We start from the raw sequence: 21327 nt of genomic DNA, 5'->3' as shown, positions 1-21327 counted from the left end.
TTATTTACTTATTTATTTTGGTGGGAACTTATTTATTCAGAATGTAAATACTGTCTACTTCCTTTTGTCAAAATTGATCAATGTACAATTAATAAAGATTCAAATACTTAGGCAGAATTTCCCTCTTAACTCTTTCACAAATGTAAAAAAAATCGTCGAAGTTTATGAACAACATAAATCCAAAAAGGATCTTCTTTTTGTATAAAAGGAGTATATCCAGTTCACACAAATGATGGTTCTAATGGTTCTGCCAACAGCAAGAAATTCCTGGTCTTCTAGACCCTGGGCGGACCACTAACTTCCCTGTTACAATTGAGTTGCTCTTTCCAGGCTTTTTGAAGGATCTTGAAGTTTCCCCACTAAGTCCTGTAATTGTTCCATGTTGCAACTAAAACTAATTTCTGAGTGGGATCAGGAATCAGTGTTCTCTACATTTAAGGTCACCAAATATGCAGGTCTGTATATCTTATGAAGTTGATTGGTCTTTATCTGATACTCCAAACACCAAGAAACAAAAGTTATATGAGGGGGAGATCTGCCTATACTTCCCAGTAGAATTTCTGGGAAGAGAATCCTTGTTATTCTGATATTCCATGCAAAACAGTTCTGTTCACTCTCTATCAAATTTACTGTCCTCTAGATAGGTGCTTAGAGTCTATTTGTCAGCTCTTTGCTTTCCTGCTTCCACTATGTAAGTCACAACTGCTGCATCACAGTGTTTTAAAGCCACTGGGTCAGTATGTTTCAAGTCTGGGTGATCTAATATGGCCTCATTTGCCTGGGCATCCAGCAGCTTCTGGAAAACTCCAGGAGGAGAAGGCATTGGAGTCAAAAGAGTCGGGATCGGCCAGTACCTGGAAGCCTTTCTGCACATACTCCGAGAGCTCCACTGTGAGCAGGCTGTGACCTTCAACACACACACCCTGTTTTGTTCATTAGATCCCACATACAAATGAAATCATATGGCATTTGTCTTTCTCTGCCTGACTTACTTTACTCAGCACAATACCTTCTAGGTCAATCCATGTTGTTGCAGATGGCAAGATTTCATTCTCTTTTTTTAATTTTAATTGTTGTTCAAGTACAGATTTCATTATTTTTTATGGCTGAGTCAAATATCATTGTATATACCTACCACTTCTTACGTATTGATTCTTCAATTGGTGGACACTTAGATTGCTTTAATACTTTGGCTATTGTAAATGAACTACAAATGAACTGCAAATAAACTACAATTAACATATGAATGCATATGCCTTTTAAATTTAGTGTTTTGGGTTTCTTCAGATAAATACCCAGAAATGGAATTGCTAGGTTCCTTCTGCTGGGTCCTTTTTTTGCCTGTTGTTATAGCCTTTGTTTGGAAGTGTGTCTCTTATTATAGGCTTTGTTTTGTCTGATATGAATATTGCTATCTCAGTGTTTTTTTGTTTCCATTTTCATTAAATTTCTTTTTCCATACCTTTACTTTCAGCCTATGTGTGTCTTTCACTCTGAAGTGAATATTTTCTAGACAACATATGTGTCTTGTTTTGTTATCCATTCAGTCACTGTATGTCTTTTGATTGGAACATTTAATCTACTTTTCTTTAAAGTAATTGTTGATAGATATATATTTATTATCATTTTATAATTGATATTTTTACCTTTTCTTCTTCTTCTTCTTCTTCTTCTTCTTCTTCTTCTTCTTCTTTTTCATCTTTGTCTTCATCTTCTTCTTAAAGATGACCTTTTAACCTTTCCTGTAATACTGGCTTAAGGGTGACGAACTCCTTTAGATTTTTTTTTGTATGGGAAGCTCTTTATCTTTCCTTTCATTCTAAATGATAGTTTTACTGAGTGTGTAATCTTAGTTGAAGGTTCTTGTTTTTCAACACTTTGAATGTTTCATGCCAGTCTCTTCTGGCCTGCTAAGTTTCTGTTGAGAAATCATCTGACAGTCTTATGTGAGCTCTCTTATAGTTAACTGCTTTTCCCTTGCTGCTTTTAAGATTCTTCCTTAGCTCTGGCTGGCATAGCTCAGTGGACTGAGCGCAGGCTGCGAACCAAAGTGTCGCAGGTTTGATTCCCAGTCAGGGTACATGCCTGGATTGCAGGCTATGACCCCCAGCAACTGCACATTGATGCTTCTCTCTCTCTCTCTATCTATCTCCCTTCCTTCTCTAAAAATAAATAAATAAAATCTTAAAAAAAGAGAGATTCTCCCTTCATCTTTAACCTTTAGCATTTTAATTACATTGTGTCTTAGTGTGGGCCTCTTTGGGTTCATCTTGTTTGGGACTGTCTGTGCTTCCTGAACTTCTATGTTTATTTTCTTCACCAGGTTAAAGAAGTTTTCCTTCACTATTTTTTTCAAGTATGTTTTTAATTCTTTGCTCTCTCTCTTCTCCTTCCAGCACCCCCATGATATGAATGTTGGTACACTTGAAGTTTTCTCAGAGGCTCCTTAAAATACCCTCATTTTTTGGATTCTTTTATTTGTTTGTTTGTTTGCTGTTCATATTGAGGTTTCTCTGCTTCCTTATCTTCCAAATTGCTGATTTGATCCTGTGCTTCATCTCCTTTACTATTATTTCCCTGTAATATGTACTTCATTCCAGTTACTGTATCCTTCATTTCTGACTGGTCCTTTTTTATGAAGCGGAGGTTCTCATTAAGTTCACTGAGTATAATATAATCAGTGTTTTGAACTCTGATTCTGGTAGATTTCTTCTCTCCATTTTGTTTAGTTTTTTTTTTTGGAGTTCTGTTCTGTTCTTTCATTTGGGACATGTTTCTTTGCCTCCTCATTTTGGCTGCCTCTCTGTGTTTGTTTCTATGAATTAGGTGGAGCTGCTACAACTCTTGGTCATGGTAGAGTGACCTAATGCAGTAAGTAGCCTGTATGGCCCAGTGACACAGCCTTTCTGGTCACCCAAATTCAGCTTCCAGGTGTGCCCTCCATGTGGACTGTGTATACCCTCTTGTTATAGTTGAGCCTTGATTGCTGTTTGCCCTTCCATGAGAGGAGTTGATCCTCAGGCTGGCTGACTATAAGGATTGATCCTAACCACAGTATACAAGCAGCTGTGTGGGGGTGGATCACATGAAGTAGACTTTGTTCCACTGTTACGGAAAAGACGACTCAGACGGCCTTGGAGTTTGCAAAGTGGGGTTTTATTCATGCATGCAGACCCAAAGGAGATAAATTCCAAATTCTGGGCCCCAAGTTTTAGACTGAGGCTGATTTATATTCTTTTACAAAGGCAAAAGGAGGAGGGGGAAGGCAACTTCTAAAGCAAGCATACAGAAGCAGAAAGTGAAAGTTAATGTACAACCTTGAGATAACTGCTTATCTGGGAAAGGCTGCTGTCTGTGAATGGCTGCTGGTCAGCTCCTACCTAAGAATGGCTACTGCTCAGCTATGTCCTGTCACACCACCAGGATCTTGTGCCTGCTGAGATCTCCCTTTGGGTATGCTACTTATGGAGCTAATTGGGTTGTGCTCTGATGTGGTCTGAAGCCCATCATTGGGTGTGTTGGTTTTGGGGCCTCTTGCTGGGGAATCCAGTGCAGCCCAATGTCTGTGTCTCTTCCTGTGACTGGCCCTGGACTACTTGTTTGGAGCTACAAAGTGATCCATAGGTTTTGTCTGCCTTTGCTGGGCCTGGGTGCATGTGGGAAAGGCCACACTGTATACCAAGGTCAGCTTTCACTAGTACAAGCCCTGGCACAGGTCAGGAAGAGGCATGAATCACCCGAAGATTAGCCTTCACCTTCTGACTGCCTGTTAGGCTCAGTCACTGAAAGAGCATCAGGCAGTATATGAGTTACATGAGGCAATTTCTCAGTGAGTCACCTGATAGGGGTGAAGGGTGTTCATTAGGTTGATACAGATTCAAATTCAGTGCCAGTGCTTGGTCTCAGGATATGCCCTGGCCATCTGCCACTTGCCAGGGGCCTGCAATCCTTTGCGGTAAAGCCAGGTCTCAAGAAGTTGTCACCATGAGGTCAGCAGAGTTCAACAGGCTAAAATAGACCAATATTTGGAAGTGTTGAGGGAAGGCTCTGCACAGGAACTATGGTACAAGTGTGCAAGGGGAAAATGGCCCTTGCTTTAGAGCCATACAACTCAGTCTCTGTCAGTCCTGAGTCTGCCTGGACTTCTTGAGCACCTTCCTAGAAAGTCTACACCATGGGCCCAGGCTGTCAGCATCCAGCTGAATTATGCTCAGGGCTAGAGCTCAGCAGGGCAGGGCCACAGGAAGTCAAGAAGATGGGGCTAGTGGATCTCTTGAGGGAGCCAGCAACAGTCACCCTAGAACCACACAACTCAAGTCTTTCCCTATTCATCTCCCATACCCCAAGTCTGCTCAGACCTTCTTAAGAGCACTCCAAGAAAGTCTGCACCATGGGTCCAGTCTGGCAACAGCCATCAGACTCCTCCACATGGCACAAGCTAGCAGGCCTTGGCCACAGGCAGTGGGGAGAATGGGTTTAGTGCATTCCCTTAGGCTGATGCTGTATAGAGGGAAGTGGTCAGCCCAGGAATGTTGGTGTCTGTGGGTGATGTGAGTGAAAAACTGAGCAAGGGTCTCTGGCAGCTATCCTTTCCACCTTCTCTCCAAAACCACACAACCCTCTAAGCTATCTTCCCTCTTCTGAAGCCCAGAGTGAGAGGCCACACACAGGATTTTATGTGCTGATCCTTTAAGAGGGTTCCTGACTTTCTAGCAGACTTCTGTCTCTCCCTGGAGGACAGAATCCCTGCTGATTTTCACAGCAGGATGTTATGTGGGTTCTTCTTCTGGGCCCTGATGCTTCAGTCTGAGGAGCCCAGAATGGGGCTGAGACCCCATGTTCCTTTGCCACTGAGATGTCCCTCTGGATTCTCAAGTGCCACACATGCATATGAGACCAGCTCTATTTGCATCTCCACCCTTCCTAAAAGTTGCAATGCAGCTGCTTCTATAAATCCGTGGTTATAAAACTTCTGTTCAGCTAGTCTTCAGTTGGTTATTTGGGCTGATTGTTCTATAATTTAATGGTAATTCTGGTTTTGTCTTGGGAGCAGGGAAGTGTAGCTTCCATCTACTCCACCACCATCTTCTCTAATCCCTTTATTTCTTCTTCCATCAATTATGTTGTTATATACATTGAAAATTTCTTCTTTGTCAGACTGTGCAAATGCATTGACATAAAGTCATTCTATTATTCTCAAATGATTTAAAAAATCTTCCTAGTATCAGCTGTGGTATATAGCTTTCTATATTCCCAAATTTAATTATTTGTATATTTTTCTCATTATATTTACACAAAAGTTGCACAGTTTTTAGTTTTATTGCAAGAATTAGCTTTTTATTTTGTTGATTATTTCTCTTGTTTCTTTGTTTCATCTTCTATTAGTATCTCTTCCTGGGTTTATCATTTCCTTGCTTTTACTTTCTTCATGTTTAGCAGGCTATTCTTTTTCTATTCTGGACTTGAACATCTAGCTCACTGTCTGACAGTAATTCTCATTGGTATTTTAGTAGCTGCATTTACAGTAATATATCTCCCTCCCAGTATAATTTGGTGGCATTACAGAATGGTTGATATGAGATACTTTCATTGTTATTTACTGTTAATATATTGCAATTTCATTATGATTTAGATTTAAATTATGAATTTAAAAACTACTGAGGTTTCTATAGTGACCCAGTATTTGATCTAGTGTTTATTTTCACATGTACAATACTTGAGAGTAGTGTGGTTTCCCTGTTTGTTTCCTTGGGGTTTTTTATTATTGTTTTAACCATTGTTCAAGTACAGTTTTCTCCATTTTACTCCCATTCCAGCCCACCCAACCATCCCTCCCCACTTCCCTCCCATTACAACCCTCCCCCTAGTTTTTGTCCATGTGTCCTTTAAATTTCTTCCTGTAAACCCTTCCCATTCTCCCCTGAAATTCCACTTTCTCTCCCCTCTGGTCACTGTCAGCCTGTCCTCTATTTCAGCGTCTTAGACTATATTTTGCTTGTTTCTCTGTTTTGTTGATTAGGCTCCTGTTAAAGGTGAGATCATACGGTATTTGTCTTTCACTGCCTGGCTTATTTCACTTAGCATAACGCTCTCCAGTTCCATCCAGGCAGTTGCAAAAGGTAGGGGCTCCTTCTTTCTTTCTGCTGTATAGAATTTCATTGTGTAAATGTGCCATAGTTTTTTTGATCCATTCAATTACTGATGGGCATCTAGGTTGCTTCCAGCATTTAGCTATCGTAAATTGTGCTGCTCTGAACATCGGGGTGCAAAGGTTCTTTTGTATTGGTGTTTTAGTGTTCTTGGGATATAGTGCCAGCAGTGGAATTGCTGGGTCAAAAGGCAGATCCATTTTTAGTTTTCTGAGAAAGTTCCCTACTGTTTTCCATAGTGGTTGTACCAGTCTGCAGTCTCACCAACAGTGCACTAGGGTCCCCTTTTCTCTACAACCTCTCCAACACTTGTTGTTTGTTGCTTTGTATATGATGGCCATTCTGACTGGTGTGAAGTGGTATCTTATTGTGGTTTTAATTTGCAGCTCTCTGATAGCTAGCGATATTGAATAATGTTTCATGTGTCTTTGAATCCTCTGTATGTCCTCCTTGGAGAAGTGTCTGTTCAAGTCCTTTGCCATTTTTTAATTGGGTTGCTTGTCTTCTTAGAGTGGAGTTGTAGAAATTCTTTATATATTTTGGAAATTAAACCCTTGTCTGAGGTATCACTGGCAAATATGTTTTCCCATACAGTTGGTTCATTTTTTATTTTGATAATATTTTCTCTAGCTGTGCAGAAGCTTTTTATTTTGATGAGGTGCCATTTATTTTTTCCTTAATGTTCCTTTCTCTAGGGGAGATGTCTATAAAAAGGTTTCTGCATGAAATATCTAAGATTTTCCTACCTACATTCTCCTCTAGGACTTTAATCGTGTCACGGTTTATATTTAAGTCTTTCATCCATTTTGAATTTATTTTTGTATATGGTGTAAGTTGGTGCTCTAATTTAATTTTTTTGAATGTAGCTGTACTGTTCTCTCAACACCATTTGTTGAAGAGGCTATTTTTACTCCATTTTAAGTTGCTGCCTCCTTGTCAAATATTAATTGACCATAGAGACTTGGGTTTATTTCTGGGCTCTCTGTTCTGTTCCATTGGTCCATGTGCCTGTTTTTATGCCAGTACCAGGCTGTTTTGATTACAGTGGCCTTGTAGTATAGTTTAGTGTCAGGTATTGTGATCCCTCCTATTTTGCTCTTTTTTCTCAAAATTGCAGCAGCTATTTGGGTCGTTTATGGTTCCATATAAGTTTTTGAAGTGTTTTTTCCAAGTCTGTGAAATAAGCCATTGGTACTTTAATAGGTTTTGCATTGAATGTGTAAATTGCTTTTGGTAGTATGGACATTTTGATGATATTAATTCTTCCAATCCATGAACACAGTATATGTTTCCATTTGTTTGTGTCTTCCTTGATTTCTTTCCTCAGTGTTATGTAGTTTTATGAATACAGGTCTTTTACCTCTTTGGTTAGGTTTGTTCCTAGGTATTTTATTTTCCTTTTTGCTATGTCAAATGGGTTTTTTTTTCTTGATTTCTGCTTCTGCTGTTTCATTGTTGGTGTCCTGAAATGCCTTTGATTTCTGGATATTGACTTTGCATCCCGCTGTTTTGCCAAATTCATTTATTAGGTCAAGCAGTTTTTTGGTGGAGTCTATAGTATTTTCTATGTACACTATCATGTCATCTGCAAACAGTGACAGTTTTGTTTCCTCCTTTCTGATTTGGATGCCTTTTATTTCCTTTTCTTGTTTGATCGCTGTGGCTAAAACTTCCAGTACTATATTGGATAGAAGTGGTGAAAGTGGACAGCCTTGTCTTGTTCCTGATCTTAGTGGAAAAGATTTTAATTTTTTCCCATTGAGTATGATGTGGGCTGTAGGTGTCTCATATATGGCCTTTATTATGTTGAGGAATGCTCCCTCTATTCTCACTTTGCCAAGTGTTTTTATCATGAATGGGTGCTGTACCTTATCAAATGCTTTTTCTGCATCTATTGATATGATCATGTGGTTTTTGTCTTTGCTTTTGTTTATGTGATGTATTACATTTACTGATTTGCAAATATTGTACCATCCTTGCATTCCTGGAATGAATCCCCCTTGCTCATGGTGTATGATATTTTTAATGTGTTGTTGGATGTGGTTTTCCAGTATTTTGTTGAGGATTTTAGTGTCAATGTTCATCAGCGATATTGGCTTGAAGTTTTCTTTCTTTGTTGTGTCTTTATGTGGTTTTGGAATTAGGATGATGTTGGCCTCATAAAAAGAGTTTGGGAGTCTCCCATCTTTTTGGATTTTTTGGAATAGACTGTGAAGGATACACGTTGGCTCTCCCTTAAATGTTTTGTAGAATTCTCCTGTGAAACCATCTGGTCCAGGGCTTTTGTGTGTTGAAAGTTTTTTGATTACTGCTTCAATTTCTTTTGCTGTTATTGAATTGTTCAGGCTTTCTGCTTCTTTTTTTTAAAATGATTTTATTTATTTATTTTTTTAAGAGAGGGAAGGGAGGGAGATAGAGAGAGAGAGAGAGAAACATCAATGTGCGGTTGCTGGGGGTTATGGCCTGCAACCCAGGCATGTACCCTGCCTGGGAATCGAACCTGTGACACTTTGGTTCACAGCCCACGCTCAATCCACTGAGCTATGCCAGCCAGGGCTTTCTGCTTCTTTTTTGTTGAGTTTTGGAAGATTATATTTTTCTAGAAATTTGTCCATTCACCTAGGTTTTCTCATTTCTTGGCATACAGTTCTTTGTAGTAATTTCTAAAAATCCTCTGTATTTCTGTGATATCGTTGTAATCTCTCCTCTTTCATTTCTGATTGTGTTTATTTGGTTCTTCTCTCTTTTTTTCTTGGTGAGTCTGCTCTAAGGCTTGTGGATTTTGTTTATCTATTCAAAGAACCGGCTCTTGGATTCATTGATCCTTAGAATTGTGCTTTTAGTCTCTATGTCATTTAATTCTGCTCTGATCTTGGTTATTTCCTTCCTTCTGCTTGCTCTGGGCTGTCTTTGTTGTTGTTCTTCTAGTTCTTGTAGACGTAGGGTTAGGTTGTTTGTTTGAAATATTTCTGTCTTTTTTAGGTATGCCTGTATCACTATGAACTTCCCTCTCAGGACTGCCTTCACCGTGTCCCATAAATTTTGGGTTGTTGTGAGTTCCTTTTCATTTGTTTCCAGAACATTTTTGATTTCTTCCCTAATTTCATTCTTGACCCACTCATTGTTTTATAGCATGCTATTTAATCTCCATGATTTTGAGTGTTTTGGGTTTTTTTCCTTGGGGTTGGTTTTTAGCTTCAGTCCCTTGTGATCTGAGAAAATGCATGGTATGATTTCAATTTTCTTGAAGTTCTTGGGGCTTGTTTTGTGTCCTATCATGTGGTCTATCTTTGTAAATGTTCCGTGTACATTCAAAAAGAATGTGTATTTAGCTCCTTTGGGATGGAGGGCTCAGTATATATCAGTAAAGCCCATTTCATCTAAGATATTGTTCAATGCCACAATATCTTTGTTAATATTTTGTTTGGAAGATCTGTCCATTTTTGATAGTGGGGTGTTAAAATCCCCTACAATAATTGTGTTGCTGTCCATATCTTTCTTGACGTCCTCTAAGATTTTTTTTTTTTTTGTATTTGGGTGCTCCTATGTTGGGTGCATATATATTTACAATATTTATGTCTTCTTGTTGGATTCTTCCCTTGAGTATTATGAAATCACCTTCTGCGTCTCTCTTTATGGCCCTTTTTCGCAAGTCTATTTTGTCAGATATGAGTATTGCTACCCCAGCTTTTTTTTTCCTGTCCATTTGCGTGGAAAATTTGTTTCCAGCCCTTCACTTTCAGCCTGTGCAGGTCTTCAATTCTGAGGTGGGTCTCTTGTAGGCAGCCTATGTGTGGGTCATGTTTTCTTATCCAATCAGCTATTCTATGTCTTTTGATTGGAGCATGTAATCCATTTACATTTAAGTTTATTATTGATAGGTACTTATTCATTGCCTTTTATGTACGTGTGTTCCTCACTCTCTCTCTCTCTTTCTCTTTTTCTTCCTTTTGTTAAAGCAGTCCCTTTAGAATCTCTTGCAGAGCTGGTTTGGTGGAGGTGTATTCTTTTAGACTTCTCTTGTCTTGGAAACTTCTTATTTGGCCTTCTATCTTGATTGAGAGCCTTGCTAGGTAATGTAGCCTTGGTTGCAGACCTCTGGTTCTCATTACCTGGAGTATTTCTTGCCATTCTCTTCTGGCTTGGAGTGTTTCCATTGAGAAGTTGGCCGTTAGCCTTATTGGGGCTCCCTTGTATGTTACTTCCTGTTTCTCCCTTGCTGCCTTTAAGATTCTCTCTTTGTTTGAAATTTTGCCATTTTAATTATGATGTGTCTTGAGGTGGGCCTCTTTGGGTTCCTCTTGATTGGGACTCCCTGTGTTTCCTGGATTTCTGTGACTTTTTCTCTCATCAAATTAGGGAAGTTTTCCATCATTACTTTTTCGACTAGGTTTTCGATCCCTTGTTCTTCTTCTTCTCCTTCTGGTATCCCTATTATACGGATATTATTATGTTTCATATTGTCTTGGATTTCCCTTAATCCCTCTTCATTCTTTCTGAGTCTTTTTTTCTTTTCTTGCTCTTTGTGGGTGTTTTCTACTACTTTGTCCTCCAATTCGCTAATCTGGTCTTCTGCTTCATTGATCCTGCTTCTCATTCCTTCTACTGTGTTCTTCAGTTCAGCAATTGTATTCTTCATTTCCCCTTGGCCCTTTTTCATGCTGACAGTTTCTATTTCCTTTTTCATGTTGATATAGTTTGCAGTGAGGTCATTGTAGCTTTCCTGTAGTTTCTGATAGCTCATTGTGAGTTCATTGAGCTTCCTGATAATCATTGTTTTGAACTCAATATCTGATAGTTGAGTTGCCTTTATGTCATTTAGCATTTTTTTCTGAGGCTTCTCCCTTCCCCTTCATTTGGGGATTGTTTCTTTGTCTTCTCATTGTTCATGAGACTCTTCTCTTTAGCCTCTGTTTTTTAAATTGATCTGTTCTGGTACCCTGTGATTATGGTGTGAACGTCTGTGGTAGAATACCTGTGAGATCCAGTGGTGCAGTCTCCTTCATTTATCCTGGTGTTCACAGCCTCCCCCTACTTTTTTTGTGATCTGTTGGAGGGGTAAGGCAAAATGGTTAAGACAGCAAGACAGTATTCTGTGATATTTACAGTAGCAGCCAGTAGAGAAGAGATGGGAGATCCTTTGGCTACATATAGTGTTAACTGTGATCTTCTACCCAACTAGCCACCTTTTAGAAAGGATGGAGCTGTGAGGCTGTGGGAGGTCAGATTCTGAGGTAGGGTGGGAATAAAGATTAGTAAATAGGAGTAGTGTGTAAAAGAATAGAGATAATCCCCACAATAATATAGTTCAGAAAATTGCAAAGTGGGCTGAGATCAGAAGAGGGATGTTGTGTAGTATTTATAATTGTATGAACTAGGTCTTATTTACAGTAATATTAAAGTAACAACCATGTAGCAGAATCTATGAGATCTAGATAACAAGAATAAGGAGTATGGAACCTTGAGAGGTGCACTAATGGAACACAAATAAAGGACAGTAAATTATCAACACACTGTAAATGAGATAACAGGGGGAACCTATTAAACTACAGTATAACCAGCCAAGCAAAGAAGATTATACAGAAAGAAAAAGAATACCAAAATACCATTAAAATAAAAAATGTCAGAAAAGTGAGAAAAAGATAATACGAATTTGCAGTAACTTGCAGGCTCAAAAAAAAAAGGAAAAAAAGAGCAGAAGATGGAGTGCAGGAGAGATAAATTTGGAGTGGAAGGAATAATACTAGGATGAAAGGAACAGAAACATAAGGAATTGAGAGATATAAAAATAATAAGAATTAAAAAATAAAAAGTCACTTAAAAAAAAACAAAGATAAAATCAAACAACAGCCAAAAAAAAAAAAACAGAAAACAAACAAACAAAAAAAAACCCTCCTGTTGGTTTCTAACTGGCCAAACCTGTTTTTCTGGTCTTGCTGGCTTTAGCAGACTGAGGGGCGTGTTTGGAATGCTTTTCACTCTTCCCAGTCAGAACTCAGTCTCTCGAGTATTGCCCCCAGGGCTAGCAGCACGCTCTCCCCAGAGCCAATCCCATTTCTCCCTGCAGGACCCTGGGTGTGGGTATGGATGCTCCCAAGTGTAGCATCCAGCAAACGTAAGAACAAATTTCGGAGACTTTCAGGGTTTCAAAGATGTTACTTTATTGGCCAAGTTTTAATCTGTGCAGGGGCAAACTCTCAGAGTGTCCAGAGACACAGTACCCACAAGGGCTGCAGATGAGAGTCACCCTGAGCGCTTATAGTTAGGTCCTTATATAGGGTTTTTGGCACGAGCAAGCAAGCAAGCATTATCACAGAAGCTGATGTGGCAGTTAGCTATTTGCTTACAGAGACCGCGTGTGGAAACAGGGTAAAATTCATATTTTTAAAACTAAACAAACATTGCTTATCTAGCCTACCCAGGGGAGAGCATCTGCCCGACATAGGGTGTTTGTTTAACTACATCCTGCATTCTGTCTTCCTTATTAGTTCACTTAACTATATCCTGCACTCTGTCTCCCTTATTAGGTCCTTTTAGCTACAATGTGGTCCCTGTTTACTAAGGTCACATTTAGTTCCTAATTTCCTTCTTCCCAACACCAAGCACGCTCTCTGGAGCTCACTGCCATGGTCTCCTGAGCTCCGGGGCCCCACAGAACTCCTGCGTCTTTTCCGGATTCACAATGCAAGCTCTAGGGATCACAAGGAGTCATGCCCTTCCCCTAAATTTCACCGAGGCGGGCTCTATGTTCTCGGGAAGCACCCGCATCTTTTCTGGATTCATGGTGCAAGTTCCGGAGATCACAAAGGTGTACACACTTCCACCAATTTCCCCGCTGTGGGCTCCAGGAACCCACCAAGCACCGAGTCCCTTCTGGGTTCACAGCGCAAGAGTTGGGAATCCCAAAGGGGCGTGTGCTCCCCCAAGTTCATCACCGCAGGCTCCAGAAACCTGCAAACACCCGTGCCCTTTCTTATTTCAGGGCTGTGGGGTCTGGGTCTTCCACAGAACCACACTCTCACCGGGTTGGGGGCACCAGTGCATGGCCAGGCTGCCCTTGATTGCGAAGGCTGGGGGCACTAACCCTTCCCAGGGCTCTGTGTGGGTGCTTTCAGCCCCTGTGTGACTGTCTCCCAGTCTAACTCCCCTCTCTGTGCCTTCAAGCAACAAGGCCTCCCCTGGTGCCTCTCAATCCTTGTTGTCTGGGGAGGGAGTGGTGACTCCGCTCTCCAGGGTCCCCTGAGGCAGACCCAGGAACACTGGGCCTGGGGGCTGCAACCTCCCTGGTCCCCATGCTGATCCCTGGGCCCTTATTATCCTGAAGCAGTCTCCTTACCATCTGGTTTTTCAATGTCCGCTATGATTTTTGATGTCCTGTTTTCATAAATGTTGCGATAACCTAGGCCCTTTGCTCTGTTCCTCCACAGATCCGCGAGTTTCTCTCCCCTGCGTGGAGGAAGGGGATTACGCTCCTTCCAACAAAGCCACCATCTTCCTTCCAGTTCTATTTCCATGGTTTTTACCTTACTTATCTAGGATTTTTATTAAATATGGATATTGACATTTTTATTTCTTTGCTGCATATCTTTTAACTTGTTTTTCATATTCTTTCAACTCCATACTCCTTGATGATTTCAAGGAGAGTTCCTCATCCTGATTTTCCAGCTCACTAACTTGACTTTTGTATACATTTTACTCTTGTACCAGACTATTATCTATTTCAGTTTTTATGTATTTGAGATCAATAATCTTCAAGGTATTATTATGATGAACTGATTGGTATACACATGCTGCCAAAAAGAAAACACACACACACACACACACACACGCAAAGAGTCTTCAGCTAGTTCTTTATGACTGCTTGTTTCTGCTTTACAGTTAGACAATCAGTGTCTCAATACTTTATCTCCCTCTCTGATGATATTTATTATGCTTAATTCTAATTCTTGCTCTATGTAGTCTCTTCCCTTTTGCTTTCTTATGTAACAGTTGTGCTCTTCAAATGTCTCATTATTTTTCCCTGTGAGGTCACATTTCTCTGTGATTATCTGTTATTATCAACAGTAATGTCTCCCTAGAAGAATGAGCTAAAGGCCAAGCCTTAAAGTATGCCCCTGGTATTGAGTTAAGAGAGATTCTTAGATGAGTTCTTCAGTGCTAAGACCCAGTTTTGATCTATCCTCAGCAATTTCCCATTCTGTTCCTCACACACAAAATGTGACACTGACCTCAAGCGACTTTTCTGTACCTCCATCCTGACACATCTTTTCTCAACAGCTACAGTCTTCTTGGGATCTACCATATTTTTGGACTATAAGATGCACTCTCCCACCCCAAATTTGGGAGGAATAATGGTTGTTATGCTGCTGTTGAGTTGTATTTACATTTACATTGGTGAAATATTATGTTATTTACATTACTAAATATTTTACCACATTTTTTGCTTCAAATTTTTTTTCCTATTTTCCTCCTCTAAAACCTAGGTGTGTCTTATGGTCCAAAAAAAAACAAAACCCAGTAATCATCTAAACTAGAGGTTCTCAACCAAAGGTGGTATTTGAAAATGGGTGAAGGAAATTGGAGGTTGCTATGAAGATGCTGGTTTACTACACTCATTTTGGGCAAGGGGCTGGGGATACTAAACATACTGCAGTGTATGGAAAAACCCCACATAGTGAAGTACTGTCCCAAACAAAATGACACTAGTGCCCCTATAGGTAGCAATGGGGGAGGATATAAAGTTTAGGACAAGCTCATTCATTTATAAATGTAAGTTTCTCCTCTTTACCCTCAGGGTTTTCTAGTGATACCAGATGCTACTACACTGCTCCTAGTTAACTATTTGGTAGATAATATGGTAGAAAATTAATCATTTCATGGAGAAATAAGTTATTTTCTCCATCTGAGGTTTTTAAACTTTCAGTTTGAAATAATTTTATAATTGCAGAAATGTTTAAAAAATAGACAGAGTTCTCATATACTCTTCAACCAGCTTCATTTAATGACAACATCTTGTATAACCATTGTGCAATGTTCAGAACCAACAAATTAACCTTGGTAATTAGTGGCTATTAACTAAACTACAAACTTCATTTGAATTTCACTAGTTTTTTCACTAATGTCCTTTTTTTTTGTTTCAGAACCCAACCCATCATGTCTCTTTAGTCTCTTCTGATCTCTATAATTGCTTAGTGCTGCACTGTTTTTCATGATCCTGATAGTTTTGAAGATTATTAGTCAATTATTTTGTAGAATGTGCCTCAATTTTGTTCTATCTAAAGTTTTCTGCTAATTGGACTGAGGGTGGGCATTTTTGTGAAGAATACCATTGATGTGGTATGCTCTTTTCAATACAACATTCATAAAAAAGGTATGTCTTATTAATGGTAATATTAATCTTGATCACTTGGGTACACTGGTGTCTGTAGATTTTCTCCACTGTAAAGCTACTGTTTTTCACTTTTTAATTAATAAATGTACTGATGAAAAACTATTCTTTTTTTCTTCAAGTTTTCACCCCTTAGTTTTGGAATTCATCAGAAGACTTTGCCTACATAAGCTATCACTGACTACAGTGTTCTAATGCAGAGAAATGATGCACTTTAGCAATGTATCTATTTATATTATGATAAGGAATATTTATTCTGAAATGTCTATATTTAAGTTGCTCCATTTTATTTACATTTTCCACAGGCAAAAAAAGGGGCATACACTCGTTTCACAATCATTTAACTAAAAGCATCTGAGTAGAAAGGAGTTTTAGTCATGCTAAAGGGCAAGGCTGCTTACAAAATTTTAAAGTTCTTTCTCATTCTGTCTTGGAGGTAAATCTTAGCCAGGTTAGCCTGGTACTCAGAGTTTGGTCAAAAACTGACTAGATTGCCAGATGTCCATATTTTCCTGTTCAGTTTGTACAAATGTATTAGGTTCTTCAGGAGTACAACCACACCACTCTCTGAACAAACATGTTCATTTACCTAATCAAGAATCCCTATACTTGTACTCTTAGTATCATTGACATGTCAAAGTCAGGTGCATTTGACAAGATACTCATGATTTTTCTGTGTTTTATTCTCATCTTCATGGGAAACATGTTGTTTCACATTAACGGCAAATAAAAACATAACTTGTGTTTGTAACACATGTCACTGGTTTCATGACAGCTTCTCATATTTTAGAATCCTGTCTGAGAATTTGGAGGGTGAACAAAAATTCTTCCTCCCATACCCCCAATATGCTCCAATGCCTCACAGAGATTGTAAGTGTTGCTGAGGAACTAACTGGAAGGGCTACATTTATAACCACCTTTTTCAAAGAGGATTTTGGGCATGGCAGCCATCTGAACTTCATATATTTTCCCATAGTATACCTAAAAATGGCACCAAGTCAATGACCCTCTGTTACTAGTGAATGTGGAACCACAGGTATGTGCCACATCATTAGCCTTTCTCCTCCAATAACATGGTTAGCTGCAACAACCAGTACCCTGCATTATTACTTGGTGACACAACTCATGTTTTCACTGCTGGAATCTGGAGTCTTTGGAGCTATTGCATCTTTTCTCATTTTTCCAGGGGTAGGGACCCTCTCCTCATACTTAGATCCCAAGGACATGAGACTTCCTACCATTCAGTGCAAGCTCCTTGTCAATGGAGCACATCCTGTTTGATTCCTAAGGCCACAGAAGCCATTTCCCTAACTCAGTCCCCACTAAGTGATCTCCGAACATCTGCCCTTTGCTTTGCTTGATGTTGATGGTCTGCTCATGTTGCTTGAACTCTTTTAGATCCTGGTTAGCACTGCTCTTACCCTGAAGATGCATAACCCAGGAGATCATCATATGTAAAATCAAGTAATCATACGTAAATCATGATATGAAATCATGTTTTCATATGTAAAATCATGGCTCCATATTTCTAGCTGACTGAGCTCTCATGTTTAGATCCCTCATTTTAGTCCATAAATGCGAGTGAAAAAAAATTACCCAATCAAAGATGATGCTGAAACCTCACACTAGCTGCAAAGAGAACACACTAAGGGGGACCATATACCTTATTCCTACCAAGCTTTAGAGCTTTTGATTTTAAGCATAATGGACAACAAATATATGAATCATAGAATATACCAGAACTTGGTTATACCATATGTGTTGGAGTCGTGCTGATTAGTGGCAAGTTCTCTGATTCAGAGGTCAAAGTGATAGGAATCTTAGTCTCAACTCTGTTTTGAAGCTCACTGGATAATCTGGACAACTCATTCAAACTCTCTTCTGTGCTCTCAGTTCTTTAAGTCAAGCATATCTATTATGTCTATCTCATTAAAATGCCAGATTAATATTAAATATTAATATCTATGTGACAAAACAAAATTAAAATTCATATATCTATACATCACAGAGTAAACTATGACCTTGGGTAGTTGCTGGCATCAGTTTCCTAAAGAGCAGCCAAACCAGACCCACTGCAAATATTTATCTTATTAGTGTCTACCTAGGGCAGATTCGAACAATCCTTGACCCAGTCATATATGGTTAAAACAGCTTTTCCAACTGTCCTCATGTAAAGACGTAAAGAATCATTGTTAATGTTAGTTTGGTAGAGTACAGTCAAGGATGTTGGAAGAATTATCAAAATCTTAAAGATCCTTGTGAAACAGACCTTGAGTGTTACATATATATATACACACACACATATCTAGAAGACTTGATGGAGATGTTTAACTTCATGTGTGGGACAGCACAAATTAAACTGTGGCAGGATCCACAATGTAATCATCTACTGCTTCCTGTGGGCACTGGTGCATTTATCCTGGACGCCTGCTCTTTCTGGGACCACTTATAGTAGGTCAAGAACACAAACCCAGGAGATTGTCCCATTGTGCTGATGCTCTGTGAGGTCTGCAGACCCAGGTCTGCACACTGCACTGCCCGCCATGAAGCCTGGCCCCAGAGCTTCATGGCAGCTCTCGCTGCCTCAGGCCTTCTACCATCTTCCAGTGCTGGTCCCACAAGATGTGCAGCCAGTGGCCAGGCCAGGCCCTGCCCTGCCCTGCAGGTGGAGCAGCTGCTACACCATCAGCATTCACGATATCAGGATATCCTTGTCTTCCACAGTAAGAGCTAAGGCAACAGCAACATGCTGGTGTTGGACAGTGTCATCCAGTGCACAGAAGATGAGTTCTCCTACCAGGAGATGATAGCCAACTTGCTGCTCTGCAGCCACCCCAACACACACAACATGCTGATCATTGGGTGTGGATATGAGTGTGTCCTGTGGAAGGTAGTGAAGCAGTCCTCTGTGGAGTCTGTGATCCAGTATGAGATTGATGAGGATGTGGTTCAAGTCTATAAGAATTCCCTGTTGGGCATGGTATTGGTTACTCTAGCCCAAAGCTGACCTTCCACATCGGTGATGGTTTTGAGTTCATGAAACAAAAGCAGGACACCTTTGATGTTATCATCCCCGACTCCTCAGACCCCTTGGGCCCTGCTGAGCTCCTCTTCAAGGAGTCTATTACCAGCTCATGAAGATAGGAGGAGGATGAGATCCTCTGTGGCCAGGGTGAGTGCCAGTGGCTGCACCTGGACCTCACAAGGACACACACCACTTCTGTGGGTCACTGTTCTCCATGCTGGTCTGTGCCTACTGCACCACCCCCAACTACCCCAGTGGCCAGATCAGCTTCATGCTGTGCAGCAAAAATCCAAGCACCAACTTCAGGAGCCAGTGCCACAGCTGACACAGAAGCAGGTTGAATAGATGCAGCTGAAATACTACAACTGTGATGTGTACCTGGTGGTCTTCGTCTGGCCTAAGTTTGCCCCCAAAGCCCTGAATGATGTGAGCTGAGCCCAGGTGCCACTGCCGACACTGCCCAGGACCTTGGGCTAGAGAGTCCTGGACAAGACTCTCACCAGCACACCCACCAACCAGGTGTTACAGGCCCAAGAATGGTGCCCAGCTTGGCCTGCTTTATTTCAATGTCTCTGGTTATATTTTGCTTGCTTGTTTGTTTTGTTGATTAGGTTATACTTATATATAGGTGATATCATATGGTATTTTTTCAAACACAGTTGTTTCCATTTTCTCTCTCTGTGGTGGTCAGCTTCCAAGCCTATACCAGCTGTGTACAACACTGTGTCTGCCCTCTGTTCCTCTTCACTCACCAAACACATGTATTTACAACAACAACAACAACAACAACAACAGCAAGAATAAAAATTTCACATGGATTCAAACTCACGACTGGAAGCTATCATTCAGTTGGTCTTAGATTTAATCAATATCATTGTCTTTCCTATTGTACTTGAGGTCCTTCTGGTTCAATTCAGAAAATTTTTTGAGTATCTACTATGCATGAGATATTGTGCACTTGAATCCTGCCAACTGGACCTTGATGACAAGGATAACATGGAAACTAAGCAGTTCAACTTTCCATGGATGGCTATCTAATCTCAATCATTCAAACTTCCACCTACATTTGCTCATTTACTTGTCAGGCATTTATTGTACACTTACTTGAATTAGACTAATAAAATCTGGGACATTAAAATTATGTAATCTAATCTGAGAATTTCATTTTTACTTCCCACCTCTACATAAACTGATAACTGTAGTTTGTGATCCAGGCCCCTCCTTAAGGTGGAGATGGCATGCCTGGCTCTCACCTTAGCTGAAACAAGCAGGAAGTTGTGGACCCAAGGTAAAAGCATGCAGACTGAAACTTACACCTGTGATTTACCAGTAGTGGACTGGTGACTTCAGAACAAAGCCTCAACACCCAGCTTACCATAGTTTCTATGAATAAGATTGAACAACATCTTTAAACTATAAAGGTATAAAAATATTTGCAAAATTGAGCAAGTGGGGGAAAGGGTAACATTTATTTTTGGGTGCAGAAATGTCTAATGTCTATGTATAAACTGAGGATCCAGGGGAGGAGGTGCTTTTAGGGAAGAATGAATTTTGTGAGATGGAAAATTTTAGAAGGGATCATTCAACCAAGCTGATTTTTTAAATCATTTTTTTATTCTTGTTCAAACATAGCTGTCTCCATTTTCCAACCATGACGTTCCCCCACCCCACCCACCCCTACCTCCCACCCTCCATACTTTCCCCCTTTGACTTTGTCCATGAGTCCTTTATACATGTTCTTTGATGACCCTTTCTCTTCTTTCCCGTTATCTCCCTCCTTACTCCCTTCTCATTACTGTCAGTTTGTTCTTTATTTCAATGTCTCTGGGTATATTTTGCTTGCTCATTTGTTTTGTTGATTAGGTTACACTTATAGGTGAGATCATATGGTATTTGTCTTTCACTGCCTGGCTTGCTTGACTTACCATAATGCTCTCCACTTCCATCCATGCTATCATGAAGGCTAGGAGCTTCTTCTTTCATTCTGCTGCATAGTATTCCACTGTGTAAATGTACCATGGTTTTTTGATCCACTCATTTACTGATAGGCACTTAGGTTGCTTCCAGCATTTGGCTATTATAAATTGTGCTGTTATGAACATTGGGGTACATAGGTTCTTTTGAATTAGTGTTTCAGGATTCTTATGGTATAATCTCAGCAGTGGAATTGTATCAAAAGGCAGTTCCATTTTTAATTGTTTGAGGAAGTAAGTAGTATTAGAAGTCCTGGCCACAGTGATCAGACAAGAAGAAGAAATAAGAGGCATCCAAATTGGAAAGGAGGAAGTAAAACTTATTGTTTACAGATGACATGAGAGTGTATATAGAAAATCCTATAGACTCCACCAAAAAAACTACTGGACCTAATACATGAATTTGTCAAAGTAGTGGGATACAAAGTCAATATTCAGAAATCAAAGGCATTTTTGTACACCAACAACAAAATATCAGAAACAGAAATCAGGAAAAAATTCCCATTTGCTATAGCAACAAGAAAAATAAAGTACCTTAGGAATAAACCTAACCAAGGAGGTAAAAGACCTGTACTCATAAAACTACAGAACACTGAAGAAAGAAATTAAAGATGATACAAATAAATGGAAGCATATACTATGTTCATGGATTGGGAAGAATTAACATCATTAAAATATTCATACTACCCAAACCAACCTATAGATTCAAGAAAATCTCTTTTCTCATATTTTCTTATTTCTAGTTATGACCATTATTTTTCTGCTTAAAGAAGACCCTGCAACATTTCTTTA

The 21327-nt window shown here is 39.7% G+C and overlaps 2 pseudogenes; one reads left to right on the top strand and one right to left on the bottom strand.

Moving 5' to 3' along the window:
- Nucleotides 1-306: 306 nt before the first annotated feature.
- Nucleotides 307-18082, bottom strand: LOC123817619 (annotated as a pseudogene).
- Nucleotides 18083-18159: 77 nt separating this feature from the next.
- On the top strand, nucleotides 18160-18997 carry LOC123817613 (annotated as a pseudogene).
- The last annotated feature ends 2330 nt before the right edge of the window (nucleotides 18998-21327 follow it).

This window comes from Phyllostomus hastatus, unplaced genomic scaffold (assembly GCF_019186645.2).
Source record: "Phyllostomus hastatus isolate PE091 unplaced genomic scaffold, TTU_PhHast_1.1 phas_contig_113, whole genome shotgun sequence".
Classification (NCBI taxonomy): domain Eukaryota; kingdom Metazoa; phylum Chordata; class Mammalia; order Chiroptera; family Phyllostomidae; genus Phyllostomus; species Phyllostomus hastatus.
This window is presented reverse-complemented; position numbering and strand designations above follow the sequence as displayed.